We start from the raw sequence: 6252 nt of genomic DNA on the forward strand, positions 1-6252 counted from the left end.
AAATCTATTGAGAAACCATGAGAAATAGATGAATTAAGACTGAAAGTCAATGTTCAGGAATGATTAATTATTATTGTTTTGAACCATGCAGTATAGCTGTGTTTTGTGAGGTTTTTGTTGTCAAACTCAAAAATGTGTTTATTTTTAATATTATTTTATATGAAAAAGTTAATAATTGTATTTTATTGATCAAATATTTTAGTTTGTCTTGTATATTTTGTCGATTAGATCAGATAACATTTGAATCGGTCATGTTACAATGTGCCCTTCACGATACAACATGCCCTATCTATGGGGCATGTTGTCACATTTTACTTCCATTCTTTCAGGGTAAATCAAGAAAAAAGTATACACTGTATTAAAGAAACAAAACCACATAATTGCTACTAGATGTGTGAAATTAATGTGGAAAATAAATTCCCTGAACCCCAAGTGGATTTAAGCAAACTGAGAAAGTCAAAAAAAGATGGTTCTTTAAAGGTTCTTTACACGTAGTAACAGTTCTATTTAGAACTGTATCATCCTGAAGAACCATTTCTGAAATGGTTCTTTGAGTCAAAGTATAGGGTTCTTTATTCCCGCCTTTTTGTTTTTCAAATCTGTAACTGTCAAAGCCACCTCATTACTGGTTTTCTGGAGCTCATGCAGCTGTACAACTACACAAACTCCCAACAGGTAAATGATTTCTTTCTTAAAATGTCTATACATTTTAACTTTAAAAATTGTAACTGGTTTCCTATCAGTCATGTCTTTTTCTCTTTTCAGTTTAACAGAACATGTAAGTGTGAGCAGCTCTTTTCAATTAGGGACACTCATCTTCTCTTCTCTACAAAGTAAGTAACGGAGATAATGAATTTAAGATTAAGAATTTTTAATTATTACTTTATGCCTACACCCAGAAAACATTAAAACTATCATGACTTTATATCACCTTTTCCTTTTTACACCATTTTTGCAAATTTTGACCTTCATAAATAGTTTTTACATAATAAATTGGAAGAGACAAACTTTAACTCTTAACTCAATTGTGTATTTCAGATGCTGTCCCGTATCATAACCTCATCATCTGCAGAGAGAAATTGTCACTCAGAATACACACATAATGAGTACGTAAAGACATCATATATATAGAGCATTGTAAAGATATTTCACTTGAACTTCATTACATCTGTATCATGTTTTTGCTACAATTTGCCATGTCAATAAAAATTAAAAGTACCTAATTGACTCAACATCCTTTTTTAATATGTAAAACCCAAACAGAGGCAACAAAATATTATAAGACCAGGCAGAAAGAGGCCTAAAAAACTATATTCATAAATAATATATAAAAATAATGTTAATAATACTAATATGAATAATATGAAGATACTAATATTAATGAAAATAAACTATTATTAAAAAGGATATTTATAACACCATTAAACTACTTTTTACACAGCGTAGTTGTAGCACAGTGTACAGCCGCCAAGTGTACAACGATAATGAAATGAAAACAGGGAGCCACACAACTTTTCAGGTTTGAGTATTTATTTCGCCACATTTAACTTTGTTGGACTTTCACAATGTTGGAATTTAAATGTCAAAGTATGATTTTTCCCCCCACATTTGCATTGATCACTTGTTTTTTTTATTAAAAAGCCTGTTTTTCATGCAATAAACCCTTTAAAATGTGATTTTGAGCTCATTTTTATTTGTATTACTGTTATTATTAATAATAATAATTTTGCATGCAGCTGCCACACACAAATATAATTCAATAGCAATCACAATGTTTGATGATTTTATTTATTTATTGCAAAACTGTGAAGCCCTTTCATAAATCTCTATCTAGGCTATCTATTGATCCAGAATAGAAGGATGTTTGGATGAGGGATGGATGTATGGATATCTATCTATACAGATGTACAAACAATATCAAACTATACAGATAAAATAGTACTGATTTATGTGTGTTACAACTAACCCCTCTGTCTGTTACAATTAACCCTGCATATGGGGTAAGTTGTAACATTTGCACTTCTGTGACTTTCAGTGCAACTGTACGAAAATGGTAGGTCCTAGAAAAAAACTTGAAGTGTTCATTTGTAGCAGAGATGTGTATGTTGCTTGTGAAAAAAAAAAAAAAAAAAAGATTAATCTAACTTATTTTGGTTTTGGCTCAATTATTAAAAAAATAATTTGTTGTGATAATTTGTTAATTTGTAAAAAAAGGTTGTGCCCCGCGCACCCTACACTTGGCGAATGAACTCAATGACAACAGGTGACATCTAATTAATCAATAACCATGGTAACAAATGATGAGTGGGAAAATTGAACTGTACTGAAGAGAAACAAACTAAAAGTCCATGAAAATTAAACTTAAGGTAAAGATCCATCAGTGGACAAGTGGGGGATTTTGTAGAGACAACACTTCCCATCAAACAGGGCACTCAAGGATGTCATCCTCCAGGAGTTTAACAGAATATATATAAGAATCTGTCATGAACTTTACACTCAATGTCAAGAAGGGTTAGAGCAGTATACAGTTATAGAGTACATATGTACTACAATATTACACGTTTAATTTAATCAAGGGTGTACGCATTTGTATGAAAGAAATGTGATTGAAACTGACATTCTTGAATTCCTTACTACCAGAGAAAATTGTTTATCAGTGAAACTAGTGAGAGTCACATATGGGACATACAGTAATTCAGATGGAATGTAAAGATTGAACGGTTGAATTCTCAGTTCTTGTATTTGTTGGTATGGGAGGATGTGTTCCCAGGGTTATCTGTGGTTTCAACACTTTAGAGTAAAAAAAAAAAAAAACTGCAACATTTTAGGTTTTATGGGACTGAGCTTAAATTTACAGGACTAAATGATTTATTCCATTAAATTATATAATGTTAATATTCCATAAAGTAATAAAACCTATTTTGAACTAACAATCAATGAACTGCTGGATTTTTATTTACTAGCATTAACAAAGATTAATAAATACTGTCACAAATGTAGGCTTTTTAATGTATGCAAATTAGCACATCTGTAATTAGATTATGCACTTCTTGTCCATATTAACAAACAATTAAAAAAAACCTTGTAATACATTTTTTGTTTGTCTTGATATAAGTAATCAACTCAGTAATTTTCATGGTGATATCTAAAGGTTAAATTTTTTACCCTATTCATGTGAGAAAAATAATGAATTTTCTGAACTTTCCCCTAATGGGATTCTTCTGGGCTTTTTTTCCCCTTACTCAGGACATGTTGAGGATACAAAATCAGTTGAGTTTGATTCGGTTGCAATTTGTTCACGGTTGACCCCCATTTTGGCTTAAAACGCCTGGACTATTAGGACTGACGATCAGTTCAACTTCACAGAGCACAATCCTAGAACTGCCTGGTCCAGCAGGTCTGCCTTATACAACATTATAGGAAGATCAAGCCATTACTAGCATGCTACACAACCCAAGCCCAAGCTCTTGTTCTATCCTGTAATGCTCTCTTGTTCAGGCCTTCCATCATGTACTGTCAAACCTCTGTAACTGATCCAGAATACAGCAGCGAGTGTTCTTGAAGGAGCCGAAGAGGGAACCTCACATAAACTTGCACTGGTTGCCACTCGCATCAAATATAAAGCACTGATGTTTGTCTACGGAACAACCACTGGCTCTAAACCCCATATGTGTCCTCCAGAGATGTACTCTTTATGCCGAGAGCAGTGTATGGCACTATTTGCATTCAGTAAAATAAGAAATGAATACATGTAGGTGGGTAACATGAGACCACATTTTTGTCATGCCATTCATCCACATTTCAGTTTTATGTTATCAATTGTTTCAGTTATGCCACCGGAAATCTCAGCAAGAGATTATACACTTCCTCACTCAGTAAGATTGTGAAATGTTTTTAAAATAAGTCACTTATGCTGAACCAAGGCTGCATTTATTTGATCAAAAATACAGTAAAAATGGTAATATTGTGAAAAATGATTACAATTTTAAATGTTTTCTGTGAAACAGAAATATTTTGTAATGTTATAAATGTCTTACCTGTTACTTTTGATTCATTTAATTTATCCTTGCTGAATAAAAGTATTATTTTCTTAAAAAAAAAAAAAATCTTACTGACCACAAACTTTTGAACATGTCTATGTAATAATTTGTGTGTCCTTTTAATACAACACTCAGATATGACTGCACCAATCACCTGTATTCAATTACAATTTATTTCCCATATAAAAAATAAGCATCAAGATGGAAGAATACACTATGGTCTCGTGACCTTAGTATAGGTACTCACTCGGCTAATAGCTGCCCTGATTGCTGCCTCGCGCTAGGAAATAAATTAATTACTGTTATAAATATAAAACGTCACTAAAGACATATAATTTTCACAATCATTTTTAATGTTGACCCCCCCAGACCCCCCTCATTTCGAACCCTAGGCACAAACAATACCGGACGCTGAATTGAATGGCTATAATAGGGGAGCGCGGGGCACAACCTAACGTGGGGTTAAATGTAACACAGACCTTTTACATAGTTAGTCAGGGTCAACAGTGGTGGAACTAGAGTTTTATACATGGGGTGGCCACTGCTACTTTCGGGGGTACACAGTACACACACACACACAGTGGAAAAGCTTGTGGAAGGAATTGGGTCACTCTTTTTGTGTCTATAAGTGTTGAACATCCAAAATATTTGCAGAAAACAAAGCTGAAGCACCAAGGAGATAAGATACCGCATGTGTCTGTTATGAACTGCTGCGTTTATTTACAAAAAAACTCACATTTACAAAAAAAAATTGTTTTTTTTTTTCAAATTAGATATAGCAGGCATCAAGCAGACATGTCCTTGAAAATGTTAAACAATTTTATTGCCCATGCATCAATATAAAATCTTATCCTAGGAAGATTTAATACAACATATTTCTTTCTTTATAATAATTCTTTCTAAATATAATTCTTTAATTTATAATAATTTTTTTGTTTTCATTTTTGGGTGAACTATCCTTTTAATCTGGCAAAATCATCTCAACTTAAATTCCTGAATTGGGTATGTGATTGACTGCCTGTGTCTGGTAGATGCTCTGACCTGTTGCTGGTTCTGAAGTCTGACCACACTGACTCTGACTAGCCAGTGGTGATGTAAGGGCTGGGGTCTGTTTGCACCTGATCTGCCTGTTAGTCCAGTCATTTTAAGACAAAATGGGGGTCAACCTTGAACAAATTGCAACAGAAGCAAACTCAACTGATTTTGTATCCTCAATATGTCCTGAGTAAGGGGGAAAAAAAGTCCAGAAGAATCCCATTAGGGGAAAGTTTCGAAAAAAACCCCACATATAGTCTATTCATACGCCTATTCATTCTTTCTCTAACGTGAATGGGGTAAAAAAATTAGCCTTTAGATATCACCATGAAAATTACTGAGTTGATTACTTACATCAAGACAAACAAAAAATGTATTCCAAGGTTTTTTTTATTGTTTGTTAAGATGGACAAACGGTGCATAATCTAATTATGTATGTGCTAATTTGCATAAATACCACAACAGGTCTAAACATTGGGTACAGCCAGGTGAACATGTCTTGTTGAAGCTTGTTGACACATAACAGTAAAATACTTAATGTTAAGGTCTGAATGGAACACATTTAGGCTACCCATGAGCATTAATACATAGAGGCAGGAAGAAGTACTTTAGAAACCAGTCTTTATTAATGTTTAAGAGATGGGGTTTGGGTCTGGGTCTGTGGGACTGTTTCTGGGGGACGAGTCTGAGGGAAGAACAGGAGACAATGGTAAGGAGAATGCAGAAGACTAAAGGCAGGTAAAATAAAAAGTGAATCCCCAGAAACCGTTTTCGAAACTTTCCCCTAATGGGATTCCCCTAATTCGGGACTTTTTTTCCTTACTCAGGACATAATGAGGATACAAAATTATTTGAGTTTGCTTCTGTTGCAATTTGTTCAACCTTTTTTCATAAAATGACTGGACTATGTTTGTGCTTATTTAAAAAGAACTCTGATATCTCTCCCTTTCTTTTCATGTTTAATTGACCCTGTTCAAAAATGTGACAAATTTAAAATATGATTTCAATATTCATATACTCCCTACCAGAAGCCTTCGATCGGTCAACGAGCGACGTCTCGTGGTCCCATCACAGAGAGCCAAATCATCACTTTCCAGAACATTCTCATTCACAGTTCCATGCTGGTGGAATGATCTCCCCACCGGCATCCGGAATGCAGAATCCATGACAACATTCA

Source organism: Leuciscus leuciscus, assembly GCF_965113295.1.
Source record: "Leuciscus leuciscus genome assembly, chromosome: 8".
NCBI lineage: Eukaryota > Metazoa > Chordata > Actinopteri > Cypriniformes > Leuciscidae > Leuciscus > Leuciscus leuciscus.